The sequence below is a fragment of the Leptonychotes weddellii genome, chromosome 5 (assembly GCF_054177405.1).
Source record: "Leptonychotes weddellii isolate Sample4059 chromosome 5, ASM5417740v2, whole genome shotgun sequence".
In the NCBI taxonomy this organism is placed as follows: Eukaryota; Metazoa; Chordata; class Mammalia; order Carnivora; family Phocidae; genus Leptonychotes; species Leptonychotes weddellii.
The window spans coordinates 115,237,833-115,261,832 of NC_138373.1; the positions used below are offsets into that span (position 1 = coordinate 115,237,833).

The 24,000-nt window shown below is 41.7% G+C and overlaps 1 long non-coding RNA gene across 1 annotated transcript; it reads left to right on the forward strand.

Moving 5' to 3' along the window:
• Positions 1–20,467: 20,467 nt before the first annotated feature.
• Positions 20,468–21,608, forward strand: LOC145721435 (uncharacterized). The gene is made up of 2 exons (XR_014145110.1): positions 20,468–20,721; positions 21,345–21,608. It is a non-coding gene; the product is annotated as an uncharacterized LOC145721435 (long non-coding RNA).
• The last annotated feature ends 2,392 nt before the right edge of the window (positions 21,609–24,000 follow it).

Below are 24,000 nucleotides of genomic sequence, written 5' to 3' on the forward strand. Positions count from 1 at the left end.
CTTTAAACCTATTAATACTTTGCCCCCAAGAAATGTGCCCCTAGGTAGAGGCGGGACATGAGGGTCAGGATTTTCCGTGCTTGAGCTTAGAAGGGCTTCTGCAGCCAGTAGTTAGGAAATGTCACTGCTGCTAAACAGTGACAATAAATCCCCAAGCTACCCAGTGAGGCAATCTCCCTTAACATGGAAAAAGGTCAGGTTTGAACTGTAAATAAATTCCTGTCACACAGCAGCATGTCTCTTCAGGTGAGACAGTAAATCTTCTTGGAGATAAACAGCCACACATACCATAATTCTCTTCCTATGGTCCTGGGCTTCATCAGTTAATTTTTCTACAGCCAATCTTCCATAAAGCTTGGGCATTAACATTCCCTTGGTGTGTAAAGACCTTCCTGAACACACGGCCTGGATGAGGTGGGGTGGGGGTTGGGCTCCAGAGGGTTCTATACTCTATAAAACATAAACAACATTTATAGCGTATAGGCTCTAATACCCTTAAAGGGAAGAAAATTTTGATATGCAACTTGTCTGTATTTAAAGGAAGACAGGACATAGTTGATGCTTCTTTTGGTATATAAAAGTCCTTTAAATTTTTTCTATCGAACCTTTTAGAATGCTGTAATTGGAAATCCACATTACAACATATTACATTCAGTTTTCTTTATCTTAACAGTCCAGAGGTTAGTACTTGGAGTCAAACGCCTGAAGTCTCAATTCTGATTCTTCAGCTAGTTAATCAGCACTTATGAAGCTACCAAACTGTAAAGATACAAAGATGAGTAAGTTGGCTGCCCCCACAAATTCACAGCCTGGCTGCAGGGCAGAAATACACACACACACACACACACACACAGATTTAAAATATAATATCCCAAGTGCTATAATGAAGGTTTCCCCAAAGGGCAATAGGAACACAGAGGAGGGAGCCACTAACTGGGAAATTTGGGGAGGTTTCACCAAGGGAGTGGTACTTGATCAATTTCTTGGAGACTGTGTAGTTTTCCTCATGGTAGAAAAGGAAGGAGAAATACATAGAGAAAGGCTATGTACAAAGACCCAGAAGTGTAAAAGAGCTTGGCCTATATGAGGAACTGTGAAAATTTCAATATGATGGGAGCTTAAGGTATATGTTGGAAAGTGGTAGGAGGTATGACTTTGAAAGGATTGCAGGGTTCAGGTCAAGACCAAAGACATACATGCCAAAGACAAAGGACATTGCATCTTGTCTCTGACAGCCAAGTGTAATGCACGAGCAGGTCTCCTATACCTAACACATACCCCTATCTTTGCAAATTTAAAGTCTGATCCTAGATAGCCCAATGAGCCATAGTACTTCATTGAAGTCTTCTGGCTTTGACCATGAAGGAGTCCTTTAATAGCAGTGCATTTTAGAGGGGCCCTGGTCTTTGACTTCTGCTTTTTTTTCACTTGAAAGAAGAATGACAGTTTTCAGAAGATAGGGCCAGGTCCTTTGAATGATCCAAGAGCTCCTGGAAGAGAGGAAGTCATTAGGGAAGTTGTTCATACTTCTCTTTGTTTCATATTTTGGCGGTACTTTTTTGTGTTTTTGTAGAGCCACTGACTTTCGAAATCTAAGCTGAAAGTTTTTTTTCTTTTATTGCTCAGCATTTGGCATTTGTTTTATAACTCCTGTAAATATATGCAAAGAGGAGAAGGTCACTAGGGAGTAAGCGTTTGAAATATGTTGACGGAGCAGTGCCTTGCCAGAATCTGAGTTCTCACCAATAGCAAGCAGGATGATTACTAATTCCTGAGTCTCACAGTGAAACATGAGTTCAGGTCAATTCCAGCCAGCTGTTTGAACAGGGACTAAAATGTTTGCTGTGTTTCAGGAGAAGTGCTAAAATCAGCCCTGAAAGGACATGTACCCACAGAAAACAGCAATGTTTTCTTTTCTTTTCTTTTTAAAAAGGACTTCCAGTGTATGTAAAATGGACTTCTAATAGGATGGAAGATGTTGGAATGGATTTCTAAGAGTCCTCTCCTACCCCCTTGGATGTTTTGATCTGAATGCAGGGGTCTATTTATTTAATCTATCAACAGATCCAGATTGAATTCTTTTTGTGTCAAAAATGTTAAGAATATAGTGTGGACAAGATAGGTAAGTCCCATGCCCTATGGTACTGCAGTCTAATTGTATTTAGGTAAATAAAAAAGACAATTATAGGTTAGATTGGTAGACAGTAAATAAACAGGTGCTGTGAGAAGTAATAACTCAAGTTGGTGGTGGTCAGGGAAGGTTCTGAGGAGGCTACACGGAAGCTGAGACCTGAAGGATAAGCCATAAGAAGTTATAGGGAAAAACATTCCAGGCAGATGAGGTAGTACATACAAAGGCGCTGGGGCAGGAGAGAACTTGGATTGTTTGAGGAATAGAGAGGAGCAGAGTGAGCAAGGGTAGGAGTGTAATGAGATGAGACTGCGTAAGTAGGAGGGGTCATGTTGTCAGGAGTCTTAAAACCATGCTTAGATTCTGTGATTTGCTTGGCTATAGATTATCACAGCAAAAGGAGTCAACGCAATATTGGCAAAGAGAAATGGTGCATAGGGTGAAGTCTGGGGGAAACCAGGCACACATTTCCAAGAGTCCTCTCCCAGTAGAATTGCACAGGATATACTTGATTTCTCCAGTGATGGGTTGTGACCAGCAACACTCATTAGAGACTCAGTGTCCAAGGGTTTTGTTGGAGACTGGTCACATAGGCATACTTTCCCTAGCATACACTACAATTCCAGACTCCCAGAAAGAAAGCAGGTGTTCAGCATAAGTCACATGGTTTGCACAGTTGAGCACAGTAAGCCATTCTTACCAGTTCTGGGAATGGTGGGAATTGTCCTGAAATCCAAGTTCCCATGTCAAAGAACAACCTTGCTAGCAGCCCTTTCTAGAGGGGGGCATTCTCAGGCCTGCTGTGTTAACTCCTTTCTGCACCGGTAGGTTTGTTCTATCAGCAGAATCTCTTCTATGCTTTGTGCAGTGCCATTGTGGCTGACCCATGACCACCCTGGCTGAGTCTCAGCAAATGACTTGAGCTTTCGGGACAGAAATGCAGACAGAATGGCTTTGGCCAGGCTGCAGAGGGTCAGGAAGGGAGGCCTGGTGTGGCAAATTCCTGTCTTACATCGACGTGGTCATCAGGCTTGATGTGGTCTGGATGACTCATGTCTCAACTTTGAGTTAATTTGCAGCCCTTGGCCCATGAAGCTTGGCTAATTCTCACAAACAGAAACAAGCTTGCACTCCTCTAGATGCCTTCGTTGCCTTTGAACTTGTACATGGCCCTTATCCCATGTTGTATCACATCACAGCTCTACTGGAGGCAGAGTTATTGTTATGTGAGTATAGACAGTCTTGCTGACTCTCCTGGAGCCACAAGTAAAGACGGAGGCCATTTGGTTGGTGGAACCGCTTCCAGGCCTGGACTTATGCTCCTTAAGATAATAAAGCTATAGATGCTCAAAAAACCTTCACTGGCTAGAAAGGGCCTGGAGCTACTTCTGAAAGAACAGGTTCAGTTTGCCGTGGTAGACTGAGGTAAGGGGGTTGAGACAGAGAAAGAGAAAGGTAATCCCTTGCTGGAATTGGGATAGGAGAAGAGACTTAAAGGAAGCAGTTGGTGTAGGGTTTGGAGGATGGGATCCTCAGGACAGCAGCTTTGGGTTGTACAAGGTCATGTCTGGTAGTTGCTTCTTTGAAAGACTTGGGTACATTTATGCATTTCTTTTCAATATTTAAAAGTTTTCTCAGATGTCATCTGACGTGTCTAATTAAGTGCAGCCTCATCCTAAAACATGAGGAGGTCTGGATTTGTTGCATTATGGAGCTTTGTTTTTCTATTATCTATTCCCTTAGCTTCTGGAAGACAGGAAATGTAAAGAATATTTTGCACATTGTGGACACTAACAAAGATTTGAAGTAATGAACGAACACATACATACATTAATTGGCAAAAGAAAAGGAGAGTGATGTTTTGCAATATGCCCAGCAATCGGGATCTAAGTAATGCCAGAAAGGAGAAAACAATCTGGAAGGGTTTTTCTGGGAGGAGCAAATTAGTTGTATCAGATGCCAAACCACACTCTAGATGAGCAAGGGTAAAGGTGAGAGGGCTGTAGATAGGCAAAATTTTTAAGCACAGTACATTTCAAGTAATAGAGCAGTGAGATTCTGAAGAGCTCTAAAAGGGCTCCAGATATTCTAATCCATTATCAATGTTGAATGGGATGTTTTTGAACAAAACAACAAAAAACTTGTCTAACGAGGACTAAAGTCACAGCTAATTGGCTAATGTAAACTTCAGCAATAACTTAAAAAAAAGACCTTTATAAAGACCCAAGAATATGATTTTTAAAGATTTTCAGACAATTTTGCTATTAGCTGCTTTCAAATTTCATTTCACACCTGCTGCAAGCAAAAAGATCAATTCAAGATATTCTTTTGGTAAGAATGTTTTATAGGAAAAGAGAATGGGCTAGCTAGTCTTTGTTTGACTGGATACAATAAAAAGCAATGTCTGGTTAAATACCATTTGATTCCTGACAGACAGCTGAAAGGGTGGGTAGCAAGTTCCCAGAAGAGATCTCAAGATAATTAAAGTTTATCAGAAAATTGTTTAAGCATTGTTTATTCAGGAATGGTAATTTTTTTCCCAGAAGAAGGTTGTAAATAATCTTACAAAATGATTTTGTCCCAGACCATGTTTGGGCATTTTTTTTCCATATTAATAAAAGAACATAGATGATTTTTTCCGTCATACCAATATTCATAGACACATAGTGTATAGAGATCTTCAGATGCAAAGGAAGCTGTCATGTGTCCTCTGAACTGTTACACTTGGAAAAAGAATGACTTTGGTCACCGTGGCAGGGAGGAACATATGAGGATATGTCACTCATTATCAAGTGTAAGTAGGCACATTAGGTAGATCACTTGTTGCAAGTTACATCTTGATGTAGCTTTAAAATGACAAAAATAATTATAAGAAGGAGGGGTGGCTTATGGAACCCGAGAGCTAGAAGGCATCGAGGGCCTGGGGAACTTTGTAATGGTGCCTGGAAACCTGTTGGAAATTCAGAGAGTACTCTGGCTGGTCTCTTGCATCTTTCTATACATCTGTTGTCTTCTTTCTTGGGGAAGAGCTCTTCCTGCATCTCAGTCCAGGGGAAGGTGGCAGCCAGCAGTTTCCAAGTTCACAAGGTCTAGCCACACGGACAGACTGACTTTCACTCTTGCTCCCAATTTCGGATTTCTAGGGGGCTGGGCTTCTGACTTGCTCAGCTTGGAACATTCCCATTCCACTAAATGGAGGCCAGGGGATTTGATGGTATCATATAAAAAAGTCTGCTGGGTGCCTCCCTATAGATTGGGAAGTTCTTGGAGAAGGAAGAATTGTTATAAGTGGGGCTAATATACTCCCAAGTGTGTGATATTAGTCTTGAACAAAAGCAGGGATTATTATTTAAAAGTTCAATATAGTGGGGCGCCTGGGTAGGTCAGTTGGTTAAGCGTCTGCTTTTGGCTCAGGTCATGATCCTGGGGTTCTGGGATCGAGCCCCTCATTGGGCTCCAGCTCCTCATTGGGCTCCCCGCTCAGCAGTGAGTCTACTTCTCTCTCTGCCTCTTCCCCCATGCTTGTGTTCTCTCTCTTGCTCACTCCCTCTCTCTCTCAAATAAAGTGTTAAAAAAAAAAGTTCAATATAGCAAGACAAAAACCTATAACTACTGACCAGCCTCAGAGAACAAAAAGTTTGATCTTATCTAGAAGGTGCAATAGGATGTCATCCTCACAATGGCTCCCAAACCTGGACAATCACCAGAAACAGATTTAGATTTAGATTTTTAGATTTATAAATAACTTTCCTGGTTCTCTCTCAAGATTCTGATTCATTAAATCTGAAATCTGCATCCAAAATTCTTCCTTACTGATCATGTTAATCAAGCAGATTTGGGGACCACTGATCTACTGTATACTCTGGCCTCTGGATAGCAAAGAAATCTTATTTAAAGGTTTCTCAGGTAAAGACACAATCTGAATCATTTCTTATTTTTTTGCCTGAGAATCAGAAATTTTTCCTTTGTAACCAAATAAAAATTTGCATCTACAAATGAAAGCTACAAAGCATGCTTTACCCTGTATTTATCCAGTGCTTATTCTTTCCTAGTTTCTCTCCAAATCCTTTATGTATTTCCAGTTCTGGAATGACAATCAGTGGAGTCCTATCATATATGCATTATTCAAATCCAACTATGGACAAAAGCATTTCCTTTTAAAATATGTTAGAAATTTTGCCAGACCACTGTTCAGTTCTCTTCAGGGCCTGGAACAATCACAGCAGCAACTTCAGCTGGCTGGCTAGTTTCAGCCTGGATTTTGTCTGGAGGATGTGCTGGACCATTCTTGGGTGTTCTCTGGAGCACATGTGGATTGAGGGATGAATGCAATTCCAGGGAGCCAAGTTTAGTATGAGAGAAGCTATAATATCTGGTGTTGGACAGAGTAGGGGGTCGGGAGCTGGAAAGAGATGTCTGGAGGTAGAGTCATCAGAATGGGCTGGAAAGGGGTGCCTGGGTGGCTCAGTCGTTAAGCATCTGCCTTCGGCTCGGGTCATGATCCCAGGGTCCTGGGATCGAGGCCCACATCGGGCTCCCTGCTTGGCGGGAAGCCTGCTTCTCCCTCTCCCACTCCCCCTGCTTGTGTTCCTGCTCTTGCTATCTCTCTGTCAAATAAATAAGTAAAATCTTTAAAAAAAAAAGCACATAAAATCTACATGATTAAAAAAAAAAAAGAATGGGCTGGAAAATATGAGTGTGGAGCATTTGGCCAGGCATGATGGTCCAGCATTGGTCAGTGAACAAAGCGGACCTCTTGGGGTGCCCTCTCACTCAGGCTATGCGAAGCGATGGGTAGACTGGTCCTGCTGCTGGGTCTTAGAAACTTACCATTTGGTTGTTCACTCTACGCAATACTTGCTTGATTTCCTATCTCTCTTACTGATTTCTGACCGATTTTCTATTCTGTAACTCATGTCCTCTATTAAAAATTCCCTGGGACTTTTCTAGTTTATTCTTTCAGTATCTTCACTCTGGCATGTTAATCAATCCTATTGTGCACCATGTGATGGTACGTGAGTCTTTAGTGGAGAGGCTTAGTAATACTAATTGATTTGATTATTCAGTGCTTTCTTTTTGTTCCAGGAAGTACAGAGGTACAAATAAGTAGGGGGTGTACAAATAAGGGGAGAGAAAATAGGGCCATAAATAGAAGCCTTTTAAAACACTATCTCATTGGAGTGCTGCAGTGAATTTTTGAGCACCATGTTTTTTTTGTTTGTTTGTTTGTTTTTAAGATTTTATTTATTTATTTGACAGAGAGAGACACAGCAAGAGAAGGAACACAAGCAGGGGGAGAGGGAGAGGGAGAAGCAGGCTTCCCGCTGAGCAGGGAGCCCGACGCGGGACTCGATCCCAGGACCCTGGGATCATGACCTGAGCCGAAGGCAGACACTTAATGACTGAGCACCCTGTTTTTAAGGATACTGGTGAGATAGAATAGGCTTTAGAGAAAAATGATGGGAAAATGTGAAGGATTGAATACAGGGCCCCTGTCCATGGGTTAAGAGAATTAGAATGGTTGACTTAAAAGTTGAGAAGTCTGTGGGGTGAGGTCATATGGAAGCATAATCTGTGGGAATATAGTTTTGAGGGTGGTCTTTGCAAAGACACAATGCCTCTTCTCAGGGCATCAATTTATTTAAATATCGGTGTGGGGGGAGAAGGAGGTAATCTTTATGTGACTCAGTTATAGCTATATCGTGGAGCAGAGTGCAAAATTCTCACAAATTGTTAACATAAAACACAAAACAAAAAGAAATTGTAAGCTTTTGTCTCAGTTGCTATCGTTCAGTTTTCTGAATCTCGGATATACATATCTATTTTTTTTAGCCACCAAGGAACCATTCCAGTTTTCAATGACAACATGGAGGAGGATGGTGACCAACTTTCTACCAGCCCAATAGAATCAGAATTATAGGCTGCATAGAGAATTTTAACTTTAATACACAGAAGGGCTTTCATTAGGGTGATGAAAAATAAATCAGATCATCAAAGTGAATTTAGAAACAGGTGTATATTCCTTACCTTAGAGAAAAAAGTAACATGGAGAGGAATGGATATCCTGCTCTCCAAACTTTGGGTGGGCTTCTCTCTGAGATAGAATCTCTCAGGTGGGTGTATGCTTCCTTCTTTTGATGAGCCTTCTTTGCTGAACTGGAATCATGGTAAACACACTTTTTGCTGATGATCTCAGGGCACAGAATTGAGGCAGATTTGCCCAGAATGTTGTTGTATTTAGACCTATCTGGAAGCAAATTACCAGATTAGAACTGAGTATTTTCATACTAAGAAATGTTATGATTCCAATTGCAAAACAAATAGTATGGATTTAGGGGCACCTGGGTGGTGCAGTTGATTAAGCCTCTGATTCTGGGTTTCTGCTTAGGTCTGATATCAGAGTGGTAAGATCGAGCCCTGCCTCGGACTCCTCACTCAGTGCAGAATTTGCTTGAGTTTCTCTCTCCCTTTGCCTCTGCTCCTCCCCCTGCACATGCTCACACTCGTGTTCTCTCATGAAATAAATCTTAAAAAAAAATGTTGGGGCGGGGGGATGCCTGGGTGGCTCAGTCGTTAAGCAACTGCCTTTGGCTCAGGTCATGATCCCAGGCTCCTGGGATCGAGTCCCACATTGGGCTCCCTGCTCCGCGGGAAGCTTGCTTCTCCCTCTCCCACTTCCCCCTGCTTGTGTTCCCTCTCTCGCTGTCTCTCTCTCTGTCAAATAAATAAATAAAATCTTAAAAAAAAAAAGAAAAAGAAATACTAAGGATTTAAGTGAGAAGTAAATGTCACACTCTTTTTTCGGTCTCATTTTCCAGAAGTAGCTATGATAACACTTTCTTATGCATGTATTAGGAGATATCTACATGCATGCATATGCACACACATTCATGATCATATTACTTACATTTCTTCAGCTTGTTTTTTTCATTTAAAATGTCCAGCACGGGCGCCTGGGTGGCTCAGTTGGTTAAGCGACTGCCTTCGGCTCAGGTCATGATCCTGGAGTCCTGGGATCGGGCTCCCTGCTCAGCAGGGAGTCTGCTTCTCCCCCTGACCCTCCCCACTCTCATGCTCTCTCTATCTCATTCTCTCTCTCAAATAAATAAATAAAATCTTTAAAAAAAAATAAATAAAATGTCCAGCACATTTACTATACAATTTCCTACTCCATCTTTCCTAATAGCTACAGACAGCTGCAGAGTAGTCCATCCTACAGCTGTACCATTACTTAAACAATCGCATATTTCAGGGTATTTAAGTCGTATGGTAGATATAGCAAGTCACTTATGAATAGCCATTTTTCTTTCTGATGAAGACAACTCTGATTTTGTTCAAAATAGTAATATCCTCAACTAAAACTATTTTCATCCCCAGACTCTTTTGTAGGTAGGAATAGCATGTGACACAATTTTGGCTTAATGGGATTAGAGTATCCCATTGTATGGGTGCATCATAATTTATTCGGCCAGTCAGAGGAAGCTCTGGACATGGAGATTGTTTTCGAATGATTGCTATTATAAATAAAGTTTCAATCACTGCCCATTTGCTTGATTCTTTCCTTAGACCAAAGAATCAAGTTTGTGCGGTAGAATTTTGAGCAGTAGTGGGTGGGGTGAGTGTTTAAGGTAGGGAGCAGCCATCTTTTTGGGTGCATTCCACAAGCCCTGACCCTCTGGATTTTGTGGGTAATACAAGTTTACTCAGTGGCACACTGTGCATTGCCAACATAATTCTTACAGGTTTTCATACCTCTAATTTCTCCCTGGCTTCCTTCCTGCCTGTCTGCCTCTGGCACCTTGTGGCCAGGGGCCAGCCTCCTGTCAGTATCTTTGATAGTCTGGATGTTACTGCCATTTGCATTCTGCCTAGGTCTGTTCTGATTATTTCAGCACAACTTGGTCCAAGGAGAAGAGCAAGTGAAGTCAGTCCCTCTTGTGGGGAGCCAGTTCATCCAGGCTGCAGGCAAATTTATTTCTGCTGCATCTTGATATCCAAGGTAGAAATAATTGAGGTCACACATCACAGGCAGACAGAAAACAGAATTCTAAAATGTTTTGAAGCACTTTCACTTTATTGAAAATATACTGCAGCATGGGGATGGGCAGGGGTGATAAGATACTCAACAATCGGAAAATGTGGATGTTCCTTATCAGAACAGACTGTGGCATTAAACAACCGGGCATGGTACATACTGGTTTGTACCAACTAAGTATCAGCTGGTGGCCAGGGAAATGGGATTCTCCTTTTTATCCTCAGGAACTAAATTATGAAATTCCTGCCAGCTCGACTTCCTTTCAGCAGGTTCTTATCTCTCCCAACCAGTCTATGAGAATGAATCTTCCTAAATCCCCCTTAAAAAAAAAAAAAAAAAAAAAAAATATATATATATATATATATATCTTTGATTAAATCATCAGTGGATATATATATATATATATATATATATCTTTGATTAAATCATCAGTGGATATATATATATATATAAGTTCCAAAAATTTGAACTTGGATGTATTAGTCAGAACTCTTTGGGTTGCAAGCAACCGAGCCCAATGCAGATTTTATTCAACCTAAAGGGGAAGTTTGGGGTTTACATTACTAGGACATTCAGGATGGAAGACATCAGGCATGATTGGATTCAGGCTCAGTGGTATTGTTGAGACTCTTCAATAATTGTTTCAGTTCCTCTTTGGATGCTGGTCTCATTCTCGTCTTTGGCAGGTGGTCTTCATCCGAACTAGTGGTCAAGGTCAGCCTCATGGTTATGTGACTCTCCCGCTCACAAAGTTCCTGGCACTAGAAGGGCCCCGAGCATAGACATGTGAACAAGCCCAGCCCAGACTAACTGAGTCAGACGTGGATCAGCAGAACCCTTCAGCTGGTTTATGAACAAGAAAAAATGCTTCTCACGTTTGAGTTTGGGAGCAGTTGGTTATGTAGCATTATTATGGCTATCGATAACAAATATAGGTGACTACTAATACTCACCCGATGCTCTACCATCTACTGTGAGACTTTTTAAAACATGTATTATACGGTATTTATATTTCTGTGCCCCAGCAGTACTTAGCACAGTGTCTTACACTTAGCACTTGGCCAATAAAGATTTGTTGGGGAAAAAAAATTATCATCGATGACTTCCTTATTACTCTGTTTCTTGTTTCAGTGAAATGTCCTACGTGACTTTTCTGTAGTTATGCCCGTCATCCCCATCTCACTGAGCTTCTGACCTGACCTCTCCATTAAGACTATTCCTGATGGCTCACCAATGCCTTCGGTACTACCTGCTGACTATGATGGTCATACTCCTTCCCTTACCTCACGTGACATCTCCACAGATTTAGGTACCATCAGCTATTCCTCTCGTTATAGAACACTTTCTTCTTCTGGCATTTGTGACACCACCTGTGCTTGGTTTTTCTCTTACTTTGCTGGCTGCCTTTCTGCAGGCTCCTTTGATGGATCTTCTTTCTTCTTATTCTAAATAAAGGACTATCCCAGAGCCTTGGACCCTGGATTTCTTCTTCACTTTTCTTTCTGGTCTTCATTTGGTGACTTCAACTATCCTCATGGCACCAAATACCTTTTCTATATTGATAACCCCTAAATACTGACTTTCAGCATGGACTTCCCCAAATCCATGTGCCTGACATCTCCACTGGGATTTCCAGATGTTATTTTAAACCTAACACCACTACAATGACTTTTATTCTCCGCTGACCCCCCCACTCTGCTCCTATTCCTTAGGCCGCATTTCAGTAAGTGGCACCACCACACCACCCAGTTATACAAGACAAAAATCTAGGCATTATTCTTGTTTCCTCTATTGCCTTTATTCCAACATTTATCCTTCAGTAAGGCTTACCAACTCTACTTCAAAATCACCCCTGCATTCTTCCACTTTTCTACATCTTTACTACCACCCCAATCCAAGACACCATCATCTCTTACCTGGAGGACTGTAACAGTTTCCATGTTAATTTCCTATTCTTTAAAAAAATTTTTTTTTTTTTATTTAAGTAGACTCCATGCCCAGCATGGAGCCCAATGCAGGGCCTGAACTCACGACCCTGAGATCAAGACCTCAGCTGCGATCAAGAGTCAGACGCTTAACTGACTGAGCAACCCAGACACCCCTTAATTTTCTTTCTTATCTTCTTATAATCCATTATTCCTATTGCAGCCAGACACAATATTAAAACACTTAGATCAGATTATGGTTATGTTATTCTCCTGACTTAAACGCCCTCCTTGTCTGACTTCTTCTAAAACTTAGAAAAAATCCAATCTTTATCCCTTCTTGGGAAGCCCTCATTTCACAAGCCCTCCCTCCTTCCCTGGCTCAACTCTTAGCATCTTCATATCTGCAACAACTCTCCAGCCACACTAAGCTTCTTTTGGCTCCCTGGAATTGGTTCCTACTGTAGGTGCTTTGCATTAGCACTTTTCTCTGGAATGTGTTTGCTTTTCCTTGATCTTTGCATGACTGACTGTTTCTCATCACCCTGATCAACTTTAATTTACCTTCACAGAGAGGCCTTTCCTAGACCACCCAATCTAAGTTGACTACAAGTTCACTGTCTTATATCCTCCTACTTTACATTCTTGCATGCCATTGATCGCCCTCTGATAATGTTCTTGGCCTTGTCTCTTTCTCTGTCATATCCCAGGGCCTAGGACATTTTCTCAAACATGGTGGACTCTCCCTAAGTATTTGTTGAATGAAAATGAGAACAGACATGTTGAATAGTGTGGGAATCTGAATACTTACCTAATTTTCTTTTCATTAAAAATGGTAATTATAACTCAAACCTGAAAATAGCACTCTGACAGTCTTCCACATAACCCATCCTTTTGAAGACAAAAGTTCAACTTTGATTAAGAGAGTCTCTTGTTCTTGATGACAATGAGTTGCTGAAAAAAGAAAGCAAAAAAGGAGGTGTAGACCCAATTCACTACTAACTTCAGATAAATAATTGCTATTGCATATATAAAAAGTTCTCCAAAATAAAATGATCATTGGAGTTGGCAGTCAACCAAGATTCATATAACCATCAACTTCCTCCTCTCTCTCTCTCTCTTTTCCCATCACCTTTTTTTGGGAGGATGTGATGGAATTTTAAAAGAAGAAAAATTATCCAAGTAAATATGACACATATTACACCACACTAAGAACTGTACAAATTAGGAGATAGACACATATCCATTCTCCCTCGTAGCAGTTAACAGGTTAAGAAGAGAACTCCACTGTGGTCAAGGGTAAAGCAAAACACTGGAAAATGCCGTAATAGAAGTACATCATTATCAAGAAAAGTTTGTTTGTGTGGTAGTAGTTGGAGACAACAAAGAGGAGTTACACATTTCAGAAAGCGTGGACGAAGTAGGAGTTAGATAACCTTGTGTTATAACATTCTTAGCACAGAGGCACTGAGATCAATAGAAGATGACGCCATTTGTTTGAAAAACCTTTTTAGCTCAGAATATGGAAAACAAAGCAAACCAAACTTTCTTCTATATCTTTCACAAACGTCAGATAGATTCTCGTACTGTTGTCTTTGCTAGTCTAAGAGATGAGAAGGACTCAAGCTTTCCGCTGATCCCTGCAAATGCTCCAGGGGCCCCCTTTAGTGTAGAGTCCGAAAACTTGCTGGTTGGGCTGGCATTCCGCAGGCAGCACTTGGGGAGCCACTAACAAACTGATGAGCACCCCCTATAATGAGCCATTTGCTCTGAATTGCAGGCCACAAATACGCTTTCCAGCAGCCCTTGGGAAGGCAGGAGAGCCCTTAGAAACGTAACCCTGTTGGAGAACTAAAAGTATCCAAAGTGGATGTGCATGCATTACTTGAAGGAAGACATAAATTAGTTATGATATTTATTGAAGGACAAAAGAATCCCCAATTATCTTCTATAATCAAATACCTGTTTTGGACAACTGGAGGAACTGGATATGACAATGAGTCCAGAATGTTCACACTGCTGAGTGGCCTTCTTAGTGAGCTCCTTGTGTCAAGAGTTTGCAAAAAGCAATTGAGGTGGATGATGTCACCACTTGTTTCTCCATAATTGGGGGTGGGGGGCGGTGGTCTTCGGCTAAGAAAATGCTTGACTCTGTGATTGTGTACGTCACTAGTAGTTTGAAAAAGCAAGTGTGATTTAGTCAACATGTAACTTATTTTCCTTTCTCAACCCCATGACTCTTCCGACTCTTAGGTAAACAGGTCTATTGTCATTTTGAGTAGGAAATGCATTCTGAGTTCAGAAATGAAGTGTGTTCAGCCCAAGGTCTCTGCATTGGATTGAGTTCAAATATTCTCTTCTTCAGCAGCTGTGTCTTCCTCAGGCTGGCAGCTTGCTGGGGGGGGAGGGTGGGGGGCGCAGGGTGGCTGCTACTGCTTCTTTACTTCTCTTCCTCTGGCTTTTCCTTGTCTCCCTCCCCAGCTTGCCAGCCAGTTTCTAACTTCTCTAGGGTAAGAGGCAGGAGGAGGAAAGGAGGACAAGTGGGGCGTGAGGAAGGTTCTCAAGTGGCACGGTGGTTGCATAAGCTGGCGTCCCTTCGGCAGGTGTGGCAGGATGCTAGAGCAGCTTGGACCTTTCTGGGCCTTTCCACAGCCGGGCTCTGCTCTGCTCTCCTCTTCTTCCTTTGTGCCAGGCTGATATGTCCAGAGCACAGCTGGGGAAGTACAGCTGTGGGCCACATCCAGCATGCTACCTGCTTTTGTTAACAAAGTTTTAGAGGAACAGAGCCCTACAGATTTGTTTATGGCTTGTTGATAGCTGTTTTCAGCCTACAAACAGAGAGTTGAGTGGTCATGACACACATCATACAGCCCCCAAAGCCTATGTTATTTACTGTCTGACCCTTTCCAAAACGAGTTTGCTGACCGCCTTGTCTAGAGTCTGGGTAGTCATTGTCAACTCCTTTTAGAACCAGTGGACATCCAATTTTCTGCTCCAGCTTCTTGTGGATAGTTTTCTTCCAGTACTCTGGGAAGTCCTATTGCTGACCCAACTTGGGCTTTCTCCCATGGCCCATATCTGTTTAAGGGAAACACTCATACATCCCTTGCCTTTCACTGTGGAAGGAACAGGTGACCTGTTCCCAGACTTCTTCAGGCTTAAGGCAAAGTCTTGTGGGTAGAGGAGGGGGAAGGGACTCACAGTATATCAGTAGCTCTCTAGAGGAAAACTTCTTCATAAGTCTTCCACCTTTGCATATCTTTATTTTTTTAAGATTTTATTTATTTATTTGACAGAGAGAGACACAGCGAGAGAGGGAACACAAGCAGGGGGAGTGGGAGATGGAGAAGCAGGCTTCCTGCCAAGCAGGGAGCCCGCTGCGGGGCTTGATCCCAGGACCCTGGGATCATGACCTGAGCTGAAGGCAGACGCTTAACGACTGAGCCACCCAGGCGCCCCATCTTTGCATATCTTTAATCTGGCTGAGCAGCTAAACTTTTTATATACAGTTTTTATATTTCCTTTAAGTTGGTTTTAAATATTTCCTTTATAAATTCTCTACACTTACAGTGTGTCAACATCCTATATCTATAATATGGGATCCTATATCTATAATATGGGTACTTCAGTGAAACTTTGGTTAACATCCTAAAAAATGTAATAACCTATATAGCTTGGCAAGTAGATACTTACCTAGTTAGATTAAAAGACTTTGACAAAAGGGTTTCATCGTCTAAAATATTTCCCTATTATGGGTTGGACACTCTTCCATCTGGGAATCATTTCTTTGGGTTCTTATTCCAATATAGCAAGCTTTTAAAGAACATATGCTTCATGTGACATGAATTTACATGAAAGCAGAATTAGCAAAATGTTTCCAAGTTCCAGACCATTTTCAAATTAATTCAAAACCTTAAACACTTCCTTTAAAAAAGTTCTCCGTGTAGCATATGATAAAAAGTAATTTTCTGAAAGAAAATCATCTTAAATATTATATTTTTGAAGTTAATTTTAAAGGTCATAATGCCCAACTATGTAAAAATAAGTTTTATCTTTCTAATTCCATAAATAAGAAGTGATAAAAGCTATTAAATTTTGTTTTTTTAAAGATTTATTTATTTATTTGAGAGAGAGAGCATGTGCGCACATGTTGGGGGAGAGACAGAGGGAGAGTGAGGATCCTCAAGCAGACTCCCTGCTGAGCTTGGAGCCCGACTCGGTGCTTAATCCTAGGACTCTAAGATCATGACCTGAACTGAAATCAAGAGTCAGATGCTCAACTGAGCTACCTTGGAACCCCTAGTTTTCTTTAAATAAAAATATAATATGTTAAAAATGTATTTTAAAGTGATGTGTTTTGTTTGAGGAGTAAACATTTTTTTAAAAATATAGATTGAAATTTAAAATTATGACATGAAAATAGGTGAAATTCTTTTTCAAAATCTCATGCTCGCATTCTTAACATTTGAGCCATAAAAATTAACTGGTAAATTTTTAAAAGAATTTATTTTCTCACCTTAAGTATTTGATAGGACAGAAAGTGTCAGGCTGTTATTTTAAAGCACATTTCTGCAAATAGCATATTTCAGTGTACAAGGTCTCTATTCCCATTAAATTTAAAGCCAAATTGGGTATAAAAGTTGCTGCATTTTTTTAACATTGATTTTTTTTTTTTAAAAGCACTAAAAACATCTTGATGCAGTATATAACATTTTGATCAGATGCATGTAACCTCTAAATCTGATGAAAAGAAGTGATAAATTCACTGAATTAATACAATATAATTCAAAGTTATGGCTCCACATTGATTTTAATTTCAATGCTTTTTTTTCTTGAACCAATGGTCCATTATGGGTAAAAGATAAGTGACAAAAAATAAACACACAGTAAAACTGTACAGTGGTCAAATCCACCATGGTGGCTAGGGCCAGTCACCCTATTGTCTGCTGACAAAACAGTTTGAGTGACTAAGCCTTCAGCTCACATATCTGATCTGAAAAAACAGACAAATGAAAACTTACTTAATTCACATTTAGAGGTTTTCAACTGTTTTTTTAAAGGTAAAAAAAAAAATCAATGAATTATTTTATTGATTGCTTTTTTTAGAAGTTTCATGAGCCCCAGGTTGGAAGTTTCCCTTCTGACAAGGGGTGATTGTTAGCAGTCTGGGTTAGGGGAGTCTGGGAGACAGTGGAAGAGGAAGAGGATGGGAGAACTGATGGCATTGATGTGACATGCCCATGTCACCAACGTGACAGGTGTGCATGTGTCCCTGGAGGTGTGGTTCCAAATCTGGAGAATAAAAAGACTTATAATGGTATAGCAAGTATTTCCGAAACACTATTTTTACCTGAAGGAAAAATAGCAAATTCTTTGTTAAAATAAGTACAAATACGTAAAAGGGCACCTGGGTGGCTCAGTCGGTTTAGCGCCGGACTCTTGATTTCAGCTCAGGTCACGATCTCAGGGTTGTGAGATCGATCCCTGCATCAGGCTCTGCTCTGTGGGGAGTCTGCTTGAGATTCTCCCTCTCTTTCTGCCCCTCCCCCACCCAGCTCGCACATGAACACACTCTCTCTTTCAAAAAACAACAACAAAAAACTCCCCAAATACAAATATACCAGGGAATAGAAAGCAACATTTCTATAGCATTTCAAGGTAAAATGTATCATCTCGGGTCTCCTAGAGGTTCCTGTTCAGTTCCGAGCTGGCTTAGTGGAAAAGGGAGACTCTGAGGAAAGGATGTTGGGGAAGAATAAATGTGGGTCCAAATTGCCTCCACTTTACTTACTAGCCAAATTAGCTGACCCAGGTAGACCTCAGATTCCTCATTTGTGAATGGGGATTACCTAATTTTTCTCTAGGAAATCCTTCCCACTCCACTCCAACCCAGTTTTAGGTTTAAAGGGTAGAGTCTATAAGGCCAGGGGTGGGCTAGGAAGTTTCTCACTTGACTATGGGATGACGACAGTGGCAGAAAGAGCCCTAGGCTGAGAACGAGTGAGGAGACCTTGTCCAAAAGGGTAAGAGGGGAGAGGGAAGTGTATCAAAATGGATGGATCCAGAGCCAGAGCAGTGCTCCAGAACCAGAACTACATAAAAACGCAAAGCTAGAGCACAGACTGTAAATATGAGGGGTTGGGCACCACTGCCTAGAACCAGCTCATCCTTCAGCTGTTACTCTAGGTCTCTGGGTAGCAGTAGGTGATGGGGTGGACCGTGCCTAAAGCAGATGATGAAAAATGGTGGCCAGATCCAGCCCATATATTTGTTTTGTTCAGCCCACAGAGTTCTGTGTTTGTTTTTTAACTGAATCACTTGGCTATATTCAAAAGTTTAAAGTATTGACATGAAAATCAGATTTCGTCGCAGTCTCTGCCATCCCCTCTGTCTCCTCACTACTGAGAAGTCACCAGTTTTCGTTGTGTCTACTAGGGCACCTTGCTCATTTCATTTATTTTACCTTACTTATCTGTCTGGTCTCAAAGGCATTGAATTTGACCCTTAGTTTAAAAGGACAGGAAAAGAATGGACTGGGCAAATACTCTTCTTCGGTTTGCTGTACAGATTGCTTAAGATAATATACAACATGCCTGGGCAGAGCTTGGCAAGTGTGAAGCGTTCAATAAACATGGGATCCACCCCCATCTCCTTTCTAGTCATCACTTTGCCTCAGGTGTATTTTGGGGGCTGTCAGGAAGTCATAGGCTTGCACAGGGAGAAGAGAGATTTCTGTCTTTAAGCATATACCACTTGGCATTTACAGGAGAGACAGGCAATGTCATTGTGTTTGGCTGTCAGAATGAGCTGCTAGATTCACAATGATTAAATATTTTTTGGTGGTGGGTCAGGGTCCTAATGACTGGGGATAGGACACCTAGTGGAGTGTGTTTATGACAGATAAGCTGTTCAAGCAAAACTGTATTTAGTCCCGCAATCACCTTGAGGTTGTCCACCTTCAGAGGGAATAAAAGGACAAATGTTAAGCAGAAGCTCAAACCATCCGGGCTCACAATGTACTTTGCGGTTCTGTCATTGGATCTTACACTTGAACCAGAGACAGGAAGAAAAGATCACCCTGGGCTCTGTGTTTATTATCAAACATGAAATGACACTGTAATTGGATCTGTCAGAGGAGTTCCTTTTAAGAAAGAAATAATGTACCATGCCACTCCCCCACCAACGGCACTCCAGGGACGAAGGAGCTCTGGGAGATTCTCAACAGGTATGTGGTATATTGCCTTTCAGTGTGAAATGTGGTGAAGAGGAGTTTATAACATTAAGAAGAAAAAGTGACCATCCATAGTCTGGGGATATTTTTATACCTCTAGATTTTTTTCCTCCAGATTACTAAAAGACTCGACCATAATAAAATTATATCTGTCAGCAGGGTCCATTTCATGCCTCAATTTACAAAGTCTATAAAAGCAAAAACTTCCTCTTCATTATGAGATTCTGCTTACTGGCTTCCTTCTATTCCTAGATAGTTCCTACCTACTTTAAGGAGAAAATACAAGACTTTCTTTTGCATACCATTTTTTATTTCGTTTTGTTGGAAATATCCAAAAACATGGAAAAACTAACAATTAAAGTTTTAACACAATTTAGACACATAACACCTGGTGAATACTATCACATATATGCCTTATACTGGTTCTCCAACCGTGCTGTACATAAGGATCACCTACCTGGAGGCAACGAACTGCAGAGAAATGTTTCACAAGCCATGGTCTGGGAGAGAGAGAAAAGCCCTGAATTATATAGCATTTGCCAGTTTTCATGATGTGAATACTTTCACCACGGCAAATTTAGTCTGCCAAGCTGGCACCAACTGCCTCCCAAATCCCTAAAATTCCTCAACCAGTCCCGGTGCGCTGCTGCCGGGAGGGCTTGGGAAAACTGGTCTTTCTGGGCTCCATCTCCAAAGACTCTGATTCAGTGAGTCTGGGGTGGGGCTGAAGAATCTGCCTTTTGAAGCAAGTGGAAGTGGGATTCTTCCACTGCATCCACCAAGTGGAAGGTGATGCTTACAGCAGCATTTCCTAAATAGATTTTGTGGAGCCCTAGTTTCGGAAATGATAATAAATGTTTTAAGGCAGGGTGGCGCCTGGGTGTCTCAGTGGGTTGAGCGTCTGCCTTCGACTCAGGTCACGATCTCCAGGTCCTGGGTTCGAGCCCCGTGTCAGCCGGGAGCCTGCTTCTCCCTCTCCCCGCCTCATGCTCTCTCGCCATCTCTCTCTCTCTCTCTCTCTCTCAAATAAATAAATAAAAATCTTAAAAAAATAAATGTTTCAGAGGGACAAAAAACAGACTTCAGTGGTTAAATGTTGAGAAATGCTAAGGCAAGCAAAGTTCAATAGGTTTTCTCCAGGGAAGGTCATGTTATGCTCTAATCTGCTCATCTGCAAGATGATACATCAATAAGAAGGTACTGAGTATTACAGACATGTATTTGATCCTAGAACACTTTTCCCAGAGACACTGTTTTGGGGCATAATATTAGTATATACAGTTCCATTTATGGAACTAGCGTGAGATCTCTGAGTCATGGGATTTTGTAAACAATTTCGTTTTCACAATACTGGGCATGAGATTGTGCTGCAGACTTTTCAGAAGAAAGCTGAAACTCGGTGAGTAGCAAATGGGAAGTCCTTTGTCTAAATATAACCTTTGCCACCTCTTTCAATACCAAATTGAGGCGAGGGAACAGACACAGAGCTCTTTAGTGTTCTTGATGCTCGTGGCCGAGAGGAATTTGAATTATTCAGTTCCCAAATTTTAGAGCAAGAAGAGGCCTTAGAGATTACAGCCAGAGAATTTCAGAGTGAGAAGAAATTGGAGAGGTCATCTGGTCAAATCCTCTTTTTTTAACATAGGAGGAAGTAAAAGCCCAGGGGGATAGGTACCTTTCCTGGTGTTGGGGCTAAGAGTGTCTGACGCCATCCACTGCTCTTTTATATTGAAATCTCTTCTCTTTCCTGGAAAAAGTTCGAGATTCCAGCCGCCTCTGATGCCTGTTTGAGGGAACAGTTAGGGGGCCCAAAGTCCAAATGTCCTACCCCGAGGTGTTTTGGAATAATCCTCCTAAATTAAACTGGGTATCTGCATCCTTTGAAATCCTGATTAGTCAGGGGTGTTTGATTCTGATAACCCACGAGGGAGGAAATTATGCTCTGAGGTCCAGCAGCTGCCAGAAGTCAAGCTTGTCAGAGTTATACCAGCTCACGAGGTCTCTTTCTCTCCATTTTATCAGCAAAACAGCTGGGACCAAAGGCGCGGAGGGGAGCGCTGTATGAGGAAATAGGACACCGCAGAAAGCAGTCCTGTGTCCAGCTCTGTTCCTGGAAGGGCAAGAATGTTTTTTTTTAAAGAATATTTTCTGATGTTACTTAATTAGAGTGACATATAAATATCAAACAAAACACCTGTGATGTGTGACAGGAGAAAGTTCCAGATCTGAGTTACCCAAGACAAAATGTTCTTTTGTACTCATTAAAACAACACTGTCCACTTTGCATTTTATGTTCATCATGCCATTGAAACACGACGGAAGGGTGTGGCTGAGTTCATGAACTAGAATAATTACTCTCTCATCTCCCTCTCAATACCCTCCTGCCATCTTCATATATAAGCCGTAGGTGATTCAGGAAGTACAAAGATTGGTGTTGAGGTGATACAGTTAAAATCAATAAGGCTCACCCTTTCCCTTTATCAATTAGACACATTTATTATCAGTTCTGTGCCAGATACTGTGTTAGGCAAGGACACTGAGCGGCAACATGCCTGGTGCCTGGTCTCGTGAAGCTAGGTGTCGACCCCAGGACCCCGGGATCATGACCTGAGCTGAAGGCAGATGCTTAACCCACTGAGCCACCCAGGCGTCCTGACACTTGGACTGGTCTTTATCCTTTTCAACAAGATTAGTCTACTGATCTTGTGCTTGGATGTCACAGTAATATTAAAACACTAGAAAAGTTTCTAAATGCTTATTTCTCAATTTTTGCATTTATCTCATTGTGGATAGCTTGTGGACTGGCACTGAACTGTGGACTGCACCTAGATGATCAAATGAAGGAAGGCTTCCTGGAGGAACTAATTTTTGCATAGTGATCTGGAGCATGAATAGGCAAAACAGAGATGGGAAGGAGAATCCAGGCGTGAGAACACAGGAGACGACCCATATTGCTGGAGCAGGAGAATGAGTGGGGGAATCAATCGAGATGAGTTAGCTGGAAAATGCCATGCCAGGCCTACGTGATCTTCCTGCTTTCTTCCTTACAAGGAAGATTTTAAACAGTGTACCGCGGTGTGGGCAGCACACTGGGGGGATAAAAGTGGAAGTAGGGAAACCCATGAATAGACTATTCAGTGGTCCAGGGAGCTGGAGCTAGGATGGGGGCTGTGGACGTGTGAGGCATGGGATGTTGAGAAGGAAAGTAGGATTTGGTGGTGGAGTGGATAGGGGGTTGAAGGAAGGGGAAGATGGAAGATGGTTCTTCTGGAAGCTCACTCACTAATCATCCCAAGTCTTCACTCTAATGCAGACAAGGAATACTGCTGCTTTTCTGTTCAGGACCCAAGGAGCCTCTTTATCCCTATGGCAGTTTCCTGGCAGGGAATGGAAGCCCAGTTCCCACGTGCAGAAGCCCCATGTCAGTATTTTTATATGTGCTTCACAACTGCCATTCTTTCTCCTTTTGACTTTCTATTTATGGAACTCATTGAGTTCTTCCTTTGTGTATAAATTCTCCACTGTATGTTCCCTCAGTTTTTCCCTTGAAACATTGGCTCTAGAAAATATTAATGAGTACTGGATAAAAAAGGAATCCCACCAAAGAATACATTTGGGAAACCCTTCGAGGCAGAGTCAGATTTTTTTTTTTAATGCAGGACTTCTCAGAGCATTTAATATGCTAATGTACATCTTCAGTTTCCAAGAGGAGAAATAGAAACTATGGTATTTCCAACTATAGTGTTCTAAATATAGTGTTTCCTTATTTAGTTATGGGGTCCTTTGCGCCAGGAGCATCTATTAGGCTAGTGTCCTTTGGCATATTCTTTGGGAAAGAATGCTTCACAGTTGCTAGAGAAGCCTTATCCTCAGCACTGGAAGATCAGTTCTGCTTCACATGTTTTGAGGCAAGAGGAGTTTTTTGTTTTGTTTTGTGTCCCAGTCTAGGTCCATTTCATAAGGTGCTTTTACTGAAATGCTACATGAGTCTTTGGAACTGGGGATAGCCCCTGCCCTGTATCTGACTACGCTCTGTGGCGAGAATGCTATGCCAACTCTAAGTGTCCATCAGGGGCAGCATCCGATGTGTCTGTTGGAGGCGATATGTCCCACCCAGGTAGGAAGTCTGGAAGGGAGAACACTGAGTGATGCCCCAATGGACTCTGCTGACATTTGTGAAATAGCAGTAAATTTTCCATGGGAGCCGAATGGAGAGCAGCAGAAGTTATAGATGATGGCGATGTCTGCTGAGGCTGCCCTTCTCCCCATCCTGCCTTCTTCCTGGCGTCTGAAGGCAACCAGAGAGAAGAGCAAAGAAAAAAAGCCTTTAAAAAAAAATTGGTAAACGAGTTTTGTTCACCTGTAACACCTGCATTTGTAAGCAGGTGATCTGGATCAGGGCCTCTCCGACTTTAAGGTGCAAGGAATCACCTGGGGATCGTATTAAAGATTCAGGTTCAAGACGCAGTGGGTCTTTGTGGAGTCAGAGATTCCACGTTTCTAACAAGCTCCCAGGTGAGGCCAGAGCCGCCGTGAGCAATGCACACGTTGAGTAGCAATGATATATATTTCATCGCTTCTCCAATTTTAGTGTGCCTGAAAATCCCCTGGCCTATTTTCTACAAATGCCTATGTCTGGGCTTCCCTTCTGGAGATGCTAATTTTGTAGATCTGGATT